Raw genomic sequence first — 17669 nt, forward strand, 5'->3', positions numbered from 1 at the left:
TTTTTTTTTGTTGTTTTTTTTGTTTTTTTTTTGTAACCAACAAATAGTACATATATATATATATATATATATATATATATATATATATATATATATATATATATATATATATATATATATATATATAATATAATATTATATATAAAATCAAAAACATTAATGCATAATTTTTAAGATATTTGCATCAGTATTTATATATAATTAGTAGTACCTATGCAATACTTTTATTATTAAGAAAGTAACCAATAACTTGTGAACCGTATTTGATAAGTAGATTAATTCCGCATTGCTAAACGATTTCTCAAGCGCGTTCTCTCAGCAACGCTGCTGCTACGTGAATATGACTTATTGCAGAACTACGGAGACCGAGACGTGTCCTGAGAGTCAAATAGCATACAGATTAACATGGCAGAGGTAGAGCTGCATCTTCCTGGAGACAGAACAGGAAAGACATCTGGTTTTATTCATTTATTTTATTTTAAAGTAAAAGTGCTACCTTTAAACTTTGACTTGAGTAAAAGTACAAAAGTGTTTGCCTTCAAATGTACTTAAGTATTTAAATACTGGCTATAATGCTCATTTATATCATTTTTATCACAAGACTTACTTAATCAACTCCGTTCATGTAAAAAAGACTCTTCAAAAAGACTCTTCTTGGGCTCATGATAAATTATCATGAGCCCAAAATCTCCTTTAAAAAAAAAAAAAAAAAAAAAAAAAACAATTGTGCTAATCATGCTTCCATCATTTATTCCTCCCAAAATGTTCTGCTTGATGTTAAACTGATGCTGAACTGTATGTTGGTGCTAAGTAGATACCACCAACTGGCAATGGCGGTTTTAGCTTCAATGACACCCTGGTGAACCACGCCATGACCCAACGTCTCTCCTATTCATTAGTGTCAGCTTTGAAAAGATCCTCTCTGCTTCAGCTACCGTCACTGGATGAGTACGAAACATTCTCAGGGCAGTCCACAAATTGAAATACATTTCTGGGAGCTCCATTGAAATATCACCCTAAATGCATTAATTGCACAATTAAATAAATGTCATTGTGCGCAATCTATCAAACTCTCAGAAAGAAGAACTATAATACTCCTTGGCTAATTGTAGCCATAAGATACACACAACATTATATCATTAAAGTATATATCATTAAAATTAGATTTTAAGATGCACAGAAGATTCTCCTTACTGAACTCAGTTCAGGACCTTTTCAAGTCAAGTCAAGAGGCTTTTATTATCATTTCTACTATACACAGTGGTACACAGTAAAAACGAGACGACGTTCCTCCGGAACCCTGGTGCTACACTAAACAATAACATAAACCTACAACACAACACAAGCTACATAAATTGCATCGAGTGCAACCTGGTGCAAACAGTGCAGACAAAAAACAGTACAGACAGACAACACAAGACAAGACACAAAACCAAGACGGCACCGACCAGTAAACCTACTGTATACTTGGTTATACAGTACTGTGAACTGTAGAAACTATACCCGGGAGTGAATATAAGAACACAGTGTAGTGCAGAAATACAGCAGCAGTCAAGATGTGCAGAAGACAGCATGTAAACAGTGTAGTATAATATAACAACGTCGAAGGTGCAAAAAAGCATGTAAACAGTAATACAGTGAAAGGTGCAGCAGTTAAAGAGTATAGTACAGTCAAATATAAATAATAATAAATAGATGATAGTGAAATGGATTGAGATGAGTGATGAGTGTGTGTTAAGTGTCAAGTCCAGGTTGTACAGTTTGATAACACACATTTGAGTGTGTGTGTGTGTGTGTGTGTGTGTGTGTGTGTGTGTGTGTGTGTGTGTGTGTGTGTGTGAGATCCCTTCAGTTCTGTGTATTAAGTAGCCTGATGGCTTGCGGGAAAAAGCTGTTACACAGTCTTGATGTGGCGGCCCGAATGCTTCGGAACCGTTTTCCTGATGGCAGGAGTGTGAAAAGTGTGTGTGATGGGTGTGTGTGGTCATCCACAATGCTGTTTGCTTTGCGGATGCAGTGTGTGGTGTAAATGTGCATAATAGAGGGGAGAGAGACTCCGATGATCTTCTCAGCTGTCCTCACTATCCTCTGTAGGGTCTTGCGGTCCGAGACGGTGCAGTTCCCAAACCAGGAAGTGATGCAGCTGTTCAAGATGCTCTTAATGGTCCCTCTGTAGAACATGGTGAGGATGGGGGGAGGGAGATGGGCAGGAAGTAGAGACGCTGCTGGGCTTTCTTGGTGATGGAGCTGGTGTTGAGTGACCAGGTAAGGTTGTCCGCCAGACAAACACCAAGGAATTGGGTGCTCTTGACAATCTCCACTGAGGATCCATCAATAATCAGTGGAGAATGGTCGCTCTGTGCTCTCCTGAAGTCCACAACCATCTCTTTCGTTTTGTCCACGTTCAGAGACAGGTTGTTTGCTCCACACCAGGCAGTAAACCGTTGCACCTCCTCTCTGTATGCTGACTCGTCGTTCTTGCTGATTAGACCCACCACGGTCGTGTCATCAGCAAACTTGTATATATACTAGTATATATACTAGTATACTTGTATATATATACTTGTATATACATGTATATAAGTATATATACTGTATATACTTGTTTATACTTGTATATATACTTGTATATATGTGATTGTACTGCAATATAATTTCAGTACAATCACAGAAAACCTTTATGACATCACCTAAATTAAAGTTAACCAAATCAATAAATGCCAGTTTAACTACAATCCAACTAGACAAGTTTGGTTGTAATTGTTTTGTTGCTACACACGTTTTGATAAACTACATACTATAAATTATAATGTTATGCAAGCTAAAAGAAATTTGTTGCTCTATTGCTTGATATGGGACTTGTAAAACAAATGTTTCGTGATTAAAATTATTTTTTGGTGTTTTATTATTTCTTTTATATCTGAGTAAAGAAAGTTCATCGTGAATAAACATGTTACTTTATAAAACGTTCAGAAAGTGTTAATAAAATTAGTTGGTAACCAAAGGTTTTCCACCACACCGTCCTCCCAGCAGCCTTTTTTAGGCACCCAGCCTTGAACAGATTGAGGAGCTGGCACTCTAATTGAGCTCCCACCGTGTCTCTTCAGGACGCTATGCCTCCTTGTCCTCCATGCTGGGCTGCGCCGCCTCAGCGTTGTCCTTCTACAGCCTGGCAGCGGTTAAATTTGGTGCACTTGCCCCTTCCGGTTCATGAGGCGGAGACCAATCAAGTCAGTTACGACGATGAACTGCAGTCAGGTTGAGACCCCGATGAGGACGACGAGATCATGCAGATGAGCTTCCCTGAGATTTTTTCTGATCGTTTGAGCAGAAATGTTTTGGTTGTCCAAACCGGTTAATGCAGCAGTTGTCCGGGTGGCTGGTCTTAGACAATCTTAGTGGTGAAGATGCTGGATGTGGAGGTCCTCAGCTGGTGTGGTTACATGTCGTCTGCAGTTGTAATGCCAGTTGGATGTACTGCCAAATTCTCCGAAATGCCATTGGAGACGGCTTATGATAAAGAAATGAGCATTCAGTTCACGGGCAACAGCTCTGGTGGACATTCCTGCAGTCAGCATTCCGATTGCACGCTCCCTCAAAACTTGCGACATCTGTGGCATTGTGCTGTGTGAGAAAACTGCACATTTTAGAGAGTCCTTTTATTGAGGCCAGCCTAAGGCACGCAAGCCATCAATAATAGTTACTTTATTTTGTTATGTAAAAAGCAGTTTCCTCTTTTTACATGCCACAAGATGGCACCATGTAACTGGTTGATAGATAAACTCCAAAGAAATGCCACATACACAGCAAACCCAGCTCCAGCTCAAATCAGGTCTCCTGGAGCTGTAAGGCGTTAACGCTACCTGCTGCTTAGATCAGCAGATCTAAAATTGTAAGCTTTGCACATTGTTAATGTCATATGTGGCACTACTGTATGTGCATGTGTTTAAATATGCTTTAATTTATACATCTGTTACAATAATTTGCTGTCCAAATCATTCTTAGTTTTTACTTTAAATAAACAAAACCACAGTGGATAAGTAGTGCAATGGGAATTTAACCCGATTTCAGTAGAGCACATGCTGAAAATGAACCAGAGTTTACTGGGGGCCAAAGCCATACTGACTCAGCAAAACTGTATGCACATGTACAGCATAAATAAACATACCAAAATCTGTGCACTGAGGTTCTCTCTTAGCGCAGGCAAATAAACACATAATAGAGCTCATACACAGAACCAACAAATAGTCTTGGTTTTGTTTTTTACTCCTACCATTACATGGCCCCTAGGACATTTTTCTGATGTAAAGGAGCTCAACGTAATTAAAACAGTTCTTACTCCCTAGTTTATTTATCAATATTGAATTGATTAAATAAAAATTATTCTGCACACAGGTTTTTTTTTTTTATGGTAATGTTACATATAAATGTCCTGTTAATTATGTAATGTTTGGACAGGATATTGTAACAAAGAAGCTTTACAGAAATTCGGATATAAATCTGAAATAGAATGTACAAATGTATGAACAAGCCAGAGCTGACAAAAATTTAATTAGCACAACTCTCTAGGCCCATGAACCCTCTAAATTTGTGCCTTTGCCTAAGCATAAACAATTAACCAAAGTCTTGACTGAACCGATATACTTTTTTTAGTTTTTTTGCAAGAAAATAAACTCAAGGTATTCAAGGTACCAGCAAAGAGCCTACACTATCTGATCTTTCATACATAGGAAATAATAAAAGACTAGGGGTTTAATTTACTTAGAGTAACATTTTTATTAATAGTAATATTTTTTAATCAATGTCTTCTGGACTTTCCCTATGGGCTACTAAGCTCTTGGGAGTTGTGGGTCCACTATTAGTACAACCAAATCTACTTCCAAGCTTGGTAAAGCTTTATGCCACTTCTGTCGAGTCTGGAGTGTTGGGAGATGAGAATTGATCAACAATGTTCTGACAGACTAGTGGTCCATCAGTTCCTGTATTTCAGAGACTTGTGTCCCCACAAACACCTTGTACCAGCAGGAGTCTAATTGAATCCACTCCAAAACAGTCTGTCCATAGCATTGTCTGACCGATGGAGAGCATTCAGCCTCACGGCTTTGGCTCCAGGCGTGGCATGAACTCTGTGATGCCTCAGAAAAGGCATCACAGAACACGTGGAGAGAACTGGGCTGCACCGCTGCAGACGGGAGGCTGATAAGTAACAGCAAGAAACTGATACCTTATTGAGATGTGCAAGTTCGCTCTCCCGGTTGGTCCAGGTGGTCTCAAGGTTTGGCGGTTGATCTAGGTCATCCTAATCTCTATTTTTTTTTTTACCCCTTAACTGCTGAATGAATACTTTCGCTCTGGTGGTTAATGGTAGCATGAATCCCAGTGGATCATACTGGGATGCCAACACCTGATAGGCAGCTCTGATGGTCAGTTCTTTGGATGTGGTGCATGGACCCTTCAGGTTTCGGTGCACCCAGTTTCCATAGAAGAAGGGTGGTGCAATGTTGTAAAGGTAGAAGCGGCTCTCTGAGATAACTGATGATGTATGGGTTGCGTGACTTTAAGCCACACCATGAAGTACATGGAGGTGAATCCCACCACAATCACTGCAGGGTTTCTTTAGATTGCAAGCCTTAGGTGTGTGTAAATGAACACATCCTCAGCAGCGCTTACCATCTGAAATTCACTTACTAAGGTCTGTCACTGACTGCCCTTTTATACTGCTGTATCGAGTGAAGAAATGCTCTTTACTACCACACAAAAAAGGCAGTTGACTCTGGGTGTGGCTTTCTAACGTAATACCTATGGACTGGGGTAGGTTTTGGCCTCTGGGGGTGCTGCACCATAATACATGGCTATGCTCTGGTTTTTCTGGTTTTGATCCAATCTTCTCTTCTCTCTATGATTGCAGATCTCTCGTACTTATAGCATTGCAACCTGCTAGAGAGTCTCTGTTGCCTTGACATGAGTCTCTGTTGCCTTGACATGAAGCCATCCTGCGAAGTCCATGCTTGGTTTTACCTCTGGTGCTGTAAGGATCGCTGCAATCTCACCCTGGGCCAACAGATAGGCCTTGCCATATTGTAGTCAGAGAGCCTGCATAGTTGCTGAATATGGATATGGATGATGGTGACAGGCTGAACCAATCATCTGGGCTTTAGGTAGTTTGAGGTGTTCCAGCAAAATGTGGTACTTATAAATCGTCCAGCTCTGCATGAGGTTCAAGTAGGTTCTAGGGTTAGGGTTAGTTCTAGTTTGCTCCCTCTCACTGTTGTTAACAAAATCTGGAATCTTTGGCTGGGGCGCAGCATGCAAAGGGCGGTGAGGCATCAAATATTCTGGGTGCTTCAGAGTCTGGCTGAATGGCTGTAAGCAAGGGGTGGCTAGGGGTGGAGCTGTGCCATGCCCTTGTAAACAAAGTGCAACTGGTAAATGGACGTAAGGCACGTTGTGGTGTTGATAGGCTGGCATGGGAGCCTGTAGCAATTGCTGCACTTTGGTAGTCACTGTGGTAATCAATGAATCCGGCTCAAAGGACCACTGTTACGGATTGCCCACTGATACTGGTGATTATGTTATTGACCGCCGTAGAACTCTGGTCAGGGAGTTGTCAGGGAGTCATCAGATAGTATTTTGCTCATTGCACAAGAATAACACTACACACAGGGTCATGTGCATGAGGTAGTTTCTAGGAATCAAAGTAAAGGAAAGAACTGCTTATTACACAAATAACACCATAACATGACAAGTCCAGCACAAACATTAGCCTACTGGTACAATATATCTCCAAACAAGAAGCATTGGTCTCAAATATCAAGAAGTAGCCAAGACAACAAATTGCATAATGCACTTAATTATGAAGAAATTTATGCTTAATACAATCACTTGTTTACGTCACAGTAGATATAGTACTAATAATATAACACTGCACAAAATGTGACACAGCGACAGAATAAACCTGTTTGGCATGAGCAGCACTGTTAAAGAGCAGCTATGCTAGCGGCCTGCTAAATATAGTTAACATCCTGTAACCAAAATGAAGATCACATAGTCGCTGCCTATGCACAATGCTCAGTTCGCCCGAACCTTTTCATTAGATACATTGCCACCAGGGATGCTGCACACCCACCACTTGCCCCAAAAGGGAGAGAATTCACAACATGTACATTCAAATAACAGTGATTAGGAATTTTCTAAAGCAAATGAACTTACATAGCTAGAGTGTAGCAAAATGCTAAGAGCATTTACTTATGCAGATACAGCATATCAACATCAAATAAGGCCCATTAGCCCCAAGTTTACTTTCAAACACTACCCACATGCACACACTTTATATAATGTTTTAACCACTCTCTTTACAGTAGTGTGGCAGAAAAGGTCCGGCATCAACTCTGGACAGACATTAGCCAAAATTTTAGACATTACTAAGCGAAATGTTTGTGGGTGGGCACTGAAGTAGCACAGTGTGGAAAGGCACAGTGCTGACTAGAAAAACGTACTGGAGTCACATGCAAGGCACATGTAAGGATATCAAGAAGTATGTGTTTTTTTTACGTGTTTGGTGCAACACAATACTTGAGACCTATATCTGTGCTATTAGAGGCACTCCAAGCAGGGATTTAAAAAAAAAGTTTTGATCATGGCCATACATTCATGTCACAAAAATTTTTCAAGTTATTAAAGATAAAATTAATTTGCAGAATGACGAATGGACTGCTTGAACATTGCTTTAATCAAATGCCTAATACAGAAGCTTGTTTATAATAATATTTTGACGTCACATGGTAAAGTCAACTATGAGGACATGTGTATGGATTCAATGCACATTAAATAAACCTGTACGTCAACATGTACGTAAGTAATCAATGAGTTCCAAATTAATTGGGGCAAACTGGACCAATGGACCATGGGCAGGTGCATGCACCTTAAATTTTATTTGTACATCGTTTTTAATAATGTAATTTGCACCCTTTTACTGTGCTCTGTCCTGATCGTGCTATGCTCCAAAGTCTCTATCATATCAAGGATGTCAATGCAGGAATCATTCATTTTTAACTGGCCCTTGAGTCTTACAGACTGAAGTTGGGTTACAGACTGGGGGCGCAGATGGTGGTGGAGGATTACCTCGTCTGCCAGGCGTCAGCTGTAGGCCGGACCTCTCCTTTGCCAAAATCTGGTGGTGGGGGTAATTGGCGGCAGGGGCATGGTCGAGCGTCAGCTGTGGACAGAGAGGAGGTGGGTCGAACTGGCAGTGACTCCCATAACTGGCAAAGGAGAAAGACAGAGTGTGATACCACTTGGCAGAGCTTGTGAGACACAAACACACACACACTCAGCATGTACTTGACAGAGCAAAAGCTGCGAGTTCAGAATGAAACAGTTTCTGTTGAGTGTTTTTTTTTGTTTTTGTTTTTTAAAGTGCAATGAAAAGCAACATGAATAAATGTTAGCTTGGAGCTCAGTAAAAAAAATCTTCCCAAGTCTTCCTTCTACGAGTGCGTTTCAATTTGACGTAAAAAAAAAATAAGAAAAATAAATCCGTAATATTTAGCGAAAAGGTTTGTAGCAATACAAGAATAAATTCAGAGGCATGCAGATGAAACCATTGATATGCTGGGACTCGAACACTGGTCACTATTTGAGAGTGCACAAAAGAGGCAATTTCCTTTTGAATTTTTTTTCTTCTGAATAAATTACATTTCCTACATAACTGGTGCAGTGTCCATTGATTGGTTTTAACTCTGTGCTGATGCACCAAAAGACAGAGAATTTCCTTATTCCAAAATCATAACCGAAATTAGGATTTAACCAAATCCTCCACAACCATTTTTTACAAAACAGCTTCTCACAATTCTGTGATTTTTCTCTAAATATTAGCACTTTAATCTTGTATAGCTATGACTTTTTTTCTCAAAATATTTCAACTTTACTTTTTCATAATTAGATTTGATACTTAAATGCTATGACTTTAATCGTAATCTTTGATTTTTACAAATTATGGCATGACATATGGCTCTAAAACCCCGTCATATCCTCCACACCTTCACACACTGAGGATTCACAAATCACAGGATGTCATGGTCTGGTGTTCACATCCATTTGGCCAAATAGTGTAAGTAAAAAACTTGTGGACCCAAAGCCCAAAGTAGTATTTATTTCTACTAATACTTGATCTATTCATGACAATTCGATGTGTATGGCCCTGTGAAAATATGCCTTGTTTTTTTTATAGATTATTGGGATGTCACCCTGTTTAAAACTTTCAGAATTTTCAGAATCCTTTATGTTTTCCTGCCAGGAAAATGTTACTAAATAAGTTTCTTAATCAGTGAGTTTCTTCCTCAGAGAGTTTTTCCTTCCCACTGTCTGGCTCATTAGGAGTAGACTTATAATCATCATTTCTTTCGGCTTCTCCTGTTAGGGGTCACCACAGCAGATCCTCCACATGTTTAATTTTGCACATGTTTTTACGCTGGATGCCCTTCCTAACGCAACCCTCCCCATTTATCCGGGCTTGAGACCGGCATTAAGAGTGGCTGGGGTTGGTTCCCGGACCCGGGGATCGAACCCAGGCCGCAGCGGTGAGAGCGCCGCATCCTAACCACTAGACCACCAGGGGACCAGGAGAAGACTTATAATAAACAAACTTATAAGCAATAACAAAAAAAAATCATATTATATAAGCTGTAAATGTAACCTGTATATCTGTAAAGCAGCTTTTAGAAAATGTCAATACAAATAAAACTGAACTGAATTGAATTAAATGATGCGGAAATAGTGCTAAGCTACACAAGTTTACTGCATTTTGGAAACTTTTGGACACTAGATTTTAAACTTTTTTCTGTATTGGCCCAGAGTTTTTAGATCCAAACATTCACATAGTATACATTGCCATGCCTATAGAAAGTTTGTTTTAAACTAATTGGAGATTTCTTTCTGACCTTGAAATTCAGTTCATCCCACTAAACTAAATCATTTACTAAATATAGTTGTATGTATGTATAGTAGTTGTATGATAAAGTTGGTAAAACCAGATCTTGGTAGCAAAGCAAGTAAAACAAATGAAACAATGTGGCTGTAATAATAATAATAATAATAAAATTATATATATATATATATATATATATATATATATATATATATATATATATATATATATATATATATATATATATATAAAACGAATAAAATAGACAGAGATGTTTATTTAAATTTTATTATTAGAATTCACTTCACTGTTGTATTCACTTTGTGCCAAAGTCAAATCATTCATTGAGACCTTAGGCAGGAGTCAAAATTGGTAAACATGAAGCACAATTATGAAAAAGTGTTAATAATAAAATGAAATTTATAAAACTGGACTTTAAAAAAAAATTTTAGTGGAAGACTTTTGATGCACAATATAGGAAATCTTTATTACCTCAATCTATAAAAGATTTCTTTTTTTTAAGATAAAAAAGATAAGAGATGAACTGATGAAATAAAAAAGTATTATGTTCGTTTGTTTATTTTTTTTTAATTTATTTAACTCTTGATGTCAGTCTTGCTCTCTCTGGGTTTGTCATTGCAGAGGTTTGTGTTGCAGCAGGTCCAGCCAGGTCTCTTACAGAATTCTGTTCGAATGCAGCCCTTCTCTCCAGATGCTAAAGAGAAAATATCCAGAAATAAAATGATTTGAAGCCTTGATAGACTGAATGATGCTTAATTCATACTTTCTGCTTTCTGCACACCAACATCTATGTTGGAATCAATAAAATAATTATGTTTTACATTTTATAGAATTCTTGCCCATTATTAATAAAAGTTTCTACAAATTAAATATTTCTTAAACAAAGTCAAACAGAATGTAATTAATATTTGTTCACACTTTTTAATACCTATTTGAACACTGTTGTATGTAGACTGTAAAATCTCTGCTGTAATAAAATGCCCTGGTGTTTTAGAGATCACACATTCATCATTTAGGCTTAATGAAAATTACAGTGCTGCTTACATCTGGTGTAACATGCCTGCTGAACCTTGCTTGAACAATGCAGGACCATGTTCCTCACCATTAGGAAATCCTCTCCATAGCATTCAATTTTAAATTGTGCTGCAACACCTATAGAGCAATCATTTAGAATGATGAATCACACTCATGACTCTCCAGAAAAAAACAAAACATTTGAATTGCCTGCCTGTTGCTAATGGATTCAGACAACATCATAACATAACATAACATAACATAACATAACATAACATAACATAACATAACATAACATAACATAACATAACATAACATAACATAACATAACATAAGATTTTGCCTGTTATGCAGGTCAGCATGATTTTGATATCAACCAGATTTTCATACTGTTGTAATTATTGAGTGTCTTTCTCAAACACATACATACCAAACACCATGACAGTAAACCATTTGTTGAAAGGTTTTCAGAAAAACAGCCTTAATATTTTTAATAGCTTTTAAATCTGTACAAAAATATTTAGAACTGTTGGAGACCACGAAAGCACAGAATTATCATGTTTTCACTGTTCCTAAATAGATACAAAACCTCAGAAAATAAAGAAAAGTTTACTTTATTATTTATGAAAAATCTGAAAAGTGGTTGAAAAAGAAATCATTCATCTTGTTTTATTACAAAATATGCTACATTTTCTTCCTATGTGCTTGTTAAATACATTAATAGTTTTGTTAAATTAAAGTTTTTATTAAACATTTCAGTTTTAAGCAAAAAAATATTATCAGAAACAGGTATCATAGTAACAATGATTTTTGTTGTCGTTGAAAAATGTTTGGAAAAAATCCTAAATGTTTTTGTTCATTACTAATACTAAAAATCCTTAATTACATCCATAATATAAGATAGAAAAAGTTATGATTACCTGTAGTAAGGCAAAGTGGCAGCAGCAGAAACAGCAGAAACCAGACCTTCATTGTCACTCTCTGTTCAAATGCTCTGCTGGCTCGAATCTGAGCAAATAGACAGAAAGCAGAAACTTTATACACTTTTGGATGGAGCAGGAGACACGTGACTGAACACACACGCACACACACACACACACACACACACACACACACACACACACACACACACACACACACACACACACACACAGAGTGTAAATAGGCTTATCTCCAAAGGTTATGGAATGTCAGATCACCAGGCAGTCAGGATTATGAAACGTGTCTGCATTTGAAAGAATAGAGTTGGGTGGAGTGAGGGAATAGGATAACAGTTTAGATTACACCAAGCAATGATTCAGCCCAAGTAAGTGTTTGGTTTTGTTTGATGTGGCCTATAATACTCACATTAGACTCCTACATGGTCCTCTGGAGTAATACTTTGTGTAACCTGATTTCATGATAAATGTATAATAATAGTGTATAAATATTTTTTTACATGAACATTGTAAATGGCCACTTAATCCAAAATGTTCCATTCAGAAATAGTTTTATAAGTTACAGTATTTGTCAGTCCATATTGAAGTAGTTATGATGGCAATAGTATTTATGTATTTGTAATAAAATTATAAGCATTATGTCCTTGATATTTCATATTTGAACCTTTCCTATATATCTATATAGTCGTATATGTCTGTCTGTCAGGTTACAGGTTAAACAAGTAAATTTCGTATACCTCTCTTATTTCAAGCTCACTTGAAAAACCTAAATAATGCAAGGATAAGTCAGCGAATAATGCCATAATCTTAATGTCAAACTTTGAAATGATTAATTTATTAGACTTGCACCTTCAGATCTCTGTTGTACTGTATGTCTTGTCTCTAAAGAAGCAGACAAATCTAATGACAACCCACACCTTATATAGATGCCAGAATGTGCTTAGACACCAGGTGCAGATGCTTTGTTTTGTTGACAACTGTTTACAGACAACATTACAGACACCAGCATGATGACTCCCAATGGCCATGATAGAACTTATTGTCAGCAATAGATTAACCATAAAGCAGCTTCGAACCTCAGGCTGTTGCTTTTTATTAGACAACAATTTCTTGACAATTAAGTTATTTTTGAAAAACTGAAACGCCATGTCATCCGGACTAAAGAGGATAAGGACAACCCAAGTTGTTATCAGTGTTCAGTTCAGAAGCCTGCATCTCTGATGGTATGGGGTTGCATGAGTGGGTGTGGCATGGGCAGCTTACACATTGGAAAAGGCACCATCAATGCTGAAATGTATATCCAAGTTCAACATATGCTCCCATCCAGACGTCGTCTCTTTCAAGTCAAGTCAAGTCAAGTCAAGTTTATTTGTATAGCGCTTTTCACAACAGACATTGTCTCAAAGCAGCTTTACAGAAAACAACAGTGAAGGTGAATGGTGTGCGTTTGTCCCTGATGAGCAGCCGTGGCGACAGTGGCAAGGAAAAACTCCCTTAGATGATATGAGGAAGAAACCTTGAGAGGAACCAGACTCAAAGGGGAACCCATCCTCATATGGGTGACATCAAAAGTTTGGTCATAAATCTTTCAACAATACAGAACAATTTGTGATCATCATAGATCCAGCATCAGCTTCTCCATGCCAGGGCCTTTAAACACTCGGCATCTACTTCTCCATGATCATCCATAGGTCCATAATCTTCACGAGGTGGGACGTGACTGGAGCTGGCCAAACCTCAGGAAGCCTCGGGATGGGGAGAGAAAGAGAAGCAGTGAAGAGGAATTAGCGTAGCTGCTGTTCATGATATTAACAGCACAAGTTGATAATGTGCATGTGATCAGATGTTCTGGAGCACAAGGTTGTGATGTGATGTGTGTGATGTGTGTTATGTGTAGGCTTTGCTAAAAAGATATGTTTTTAATCTGCACTTAAACTGGGAGAGTGTATCTGAACCCCGAACACTGTCAGGAAGACTATTCCAGAGTTTAGGAGCTAAATGTGAAAATGCTCTACCGCCTTTAGTGGACTTTGCTATTCTAGGAACTACTAGAAGCCCAGAGTTTTGAGATCTCAGGGAGCGTGACGGATTGTAGCGTGTTAAGAGACTGGATAGATACATGGGAGCCAAACCATTTAGTGCTTTATAAGTGAGTAGCAGTAGTTTGTAGTCTATTCGAAACTTAATAGGAAGCCAATGTAGGGACGATAAGATTGGGGTTATATGATCGTATTTTCTTGACCTAGTAAGAACTCTTGCTGCGGCATTCTGAACTAACTGAAGCTTGTTTATTAATGATGCAGGACATCCACCTAGTAATGCATTACAGTAGTCTATTCTAGAGGTCTTTCAGGGAAGACCTTGCATTTTCCAACATGACAATGCCAGACCACATACTGCATCAATTACAACATCATGGCTGCGTAGAAGAAGGTACTGAAATGGCCAGCCTGCATTCCAGATCTTTCACCCATAGAAAACATTTGGTGCATCATAAAGAGGAAGATGCGACAAAGAAGACCTAAGACAGTTGAACAACTAGAAGCCTGTATTAGACAAAAATGGGACAACATTCCTATTCCTAAACTTAAGCAACTTGTCTCCTCAGTCCCCAGATGTTTGCAGACTGTTATAAAAAGAAGAGGGGATGCCGCACAGTGGTAAACATGGCCTTGTCCCAAATTTTTTGAGATATGTTGATGCCATAAAATATAAATCAACTTATTTTTCCATTACAATGATACATTTTCTCAGTTTAAACATTTGATATGTCATCTAAGTTGTATTCTGAATAACATATTAAAATTTTAAACTTCCACATCATTGCATTCTGTTTTTATTCACAATTTGTACAGTGTCCCAACTTTTTTAGAATTGGGTTTGTGTGTGTATATATATATATATATCTGTATATACAGATCATATTGCACAACGCAGACTTTACTGAGAACAGAACGTCCTTCTGGAGTGCACATGAAAGTGTAAATAGCAGAAACTGTGCAGGCCTCAACAGTATCTTCGGGTCTCCACAGGTCTGGCTTCTATGAAAGAGTTCCATGTCCAAGACAGTCTGTTATAAATGCATGCATGGAGTTTCCTTGAAGGCATTTAAGGGAAATCTGAGAGCTAAGAAAGACTTGTTTGTAACCTTTTCAGAAAAATGTAAGAGGTAGCAGTGTTTGCTGATGTACCAGTAATATTAAATATAATATATAGACTATTTATAATATTTATAAGTGTAAAACCTTAAGCACTGTAGCTAACATTTATCAAACTGTGATAACTGCAAAAGATACTGTTGCACCACTAGCTTCCATTAAACGTGAGTAAGTATATGCTCGCTAGCTAGTTAATAAATCTTTCCTTTTTACTTATTGCATTGGGTGGTGTTTCTCCTGGTAATATGGCAAGTTGCCATCTTGACTTTCCTCCATCAGCCCATGGGGCTCTGAGTTATTGAACTGTCTCTAGTCGATGTGCCCAAATATAATAATCAAGCCTCAATATTGAATGATTTCGATGTAAAAAAAAAAATAAATCAGTTCTACATGTAGCTTATCTACGAAAGTGCATTGCATTCACAAAGAAAAAAAAATTCACAGAATGAATCTCATAATTATGACTTACTATCTCATAATTATGACTTACTATCTCATAATTATGAGATCCTGATCTCATAATTATGACTTACTTACTAATAATTATGACTTACTAACTCATAATTATGACTTACTAACTCATAATTATGACTTAGTATCTCATAATTATGACTTAGTTTCTCATAATTATGAGATAAGTTGGGGCAGTCTTTGGCAGGGAAGCATTTTAGCGCATAACACCGGATCTGACGTTGATGCATTCTTTGCTCGGAAGCGCTATGGAGATGTAGCAGCTATCATCTGGTTTAGCTTGATGACTGTATTTTAGTTTAATTAGTTACTGGACATTTCCTCGCTGACCTGCCCCTCCTGCTAATTAATTTAGCTACGGTAAGACTTGCTTCACGTTATAGATAAAGGGCATAAAATATTATTATTATTATTATTATTATTATTATTATTATTATTATTATTATTATTATTATATTTTAACATTGACTACTAATATATGTTACACATTCTGACTGTCCACTGTCAACATTATAAAAGTTGGAGTTATTCAGTGGGCTGCTGGGCTGTGCTAATTACTACAATTAATAATGTGAAAAGTGGACCTATCCATTTAACTTTTTAGCAATTTAAACTTATTGTGCCTTCACAGATTTAATCACAATAATTAACTTTATAATAAAAAGAGATATGTCACTGTCCTCACATAATAAAAATAAGGAAATTGTAATATGTAAAAATTTTAGTTTGTGAACAAGCCGGGGTCTACAGTGGCAATAAAAAACTCCCTGAGATGGCAATAGGAAGAAACCTTGAGAGAAACCAGACTCAACAGGGAACCCATCCTCATTTGGGCGATAACGGATAGATATTGCAGGAATTGATTTGCAGTCATTTGCTGCTCAATTAATCAATTAATCAATCAATCATACCAACCAAAAAATAATAATTCTGGAGGATGACTTGGAAAAAAGACTCCCGATACACAGCAGTTCTAAACTGAAATAAATAATGGTGGCTTAATGCTTAGCACTGTGGCCTCGCACCTCCAGGGTCTGGGTTTGATTCCTGCCTCGTGGTCTGTGTGTTTGGAGTTTGTATGTTTCCCCCCATGCTTGGTTGGTTTCCTCCAGGTACTCCGGTTTCCTTCCACAGTCCAAAGATTCGGTTAATTGGCGTATCCAAATTGCTTATAGTGCGATGGATTTGCAAAACATTGCTAAAATGTTCCCCATATATCAATGCCTACATTTGTTCTGTCTGTTTGGTTTGTTCATTCTTTCTGTTTTGTAAGCTTTATATTTGACCAGTTTATTGTAAATTTTTTATATTTCTGTTTTAATATTTATATGTTGTTCGTAATAATGCTCTCTTTATGAAAAAAAAATTTACTTATTGAATGTAATGGAGATAACATTCAAGTGCTGTCAGAGTAACTGTAACTGTTATCCTTTTTATTTTAAGTGTGTTTACTGCAACTGGAAATGGAGGAAATGACAGCTCAATCTCCACATCAGCAACGTACTAATGAGGATGCTGGTCTGTGGGATTTTCTTCGTAAGAGGGGTGTTCCTGAAGAAAATATTGACCAAATGCAACAAGACAGGGTAATTTTATACCAATAATAATTATCACAACGTATTATGTATTCAAACTAGTAATGATTTTTTATATTGTACATACAATTTACATAATCCACTATGAAGAATCAGATCAGGATCTCATAATTATGAGATACTAAGTCATAATTATGAGTTAGTAAGTCATAATTATGAGATGGTAAGTCATAATTATGAGATAGTAAGTCATAATTATGAGATCCGTTCTGTGATTTCTTTTTTCTTTGTGAATGCAATGCGCTTCCGTACATATCTCATTTACGCTGGCCAAAAATTTAAGTTCCTGTATAAATTGTTTTTGAGTTTTTGAGTGTAGCAGTTTCAAGTAGCAGTAAGTGCAGTAGCACATGGCTTAGTACTGACTTGGAGCAATAGATTTTTTTTTTGCTTATATATATATATATATCGTTGTTTATTCATTTTAAATTATATTTTGTACCTTCAATGTGTTAATCATGCTTTGTAAACTTAATAGTACAAAAACCAAATAAATCCATTTCAATATCTACTTTAGAATGTAACAAAAATATGAAAACACCAAGGG

The 17669-nt window shown here is 37.2% G+C and overlaps 1 long non-coding RNA gene across 1 annotated transcript; it reads right to left on the reverse strand.

The window, feature by feature from the left end:
• Positions 1–10368: 10368 nt before the first annotated feature.
• LOC310725022 lies at positions 10369–12009 on the reverse strand. The gene is made up of 3 exons (XR_014533239.1): positions 11881–12009; positions 10991–11098; positions 10369–10640 (listed from the first exon to the last, which is right to left on the reverse strand). It is a non-coding gene; the product is annotated as an uncharacterized lncRNA (long non-coding RNA).
• Between the last annotated feature and the right edge of the window lie 5660 nt (positions 12010–17669).

The sequence above is a fragment of the Silurus aristotelis genome (assembly GCF_946808225.1).
Source record: "Silurus aristotelis genome assembly, chromosome: 4".
NCBI lineage: Eukaryota > Metazoa > Chordata > Actinopteri > Siluriformes > Siluridae > Silurus > Silurus aristotelis.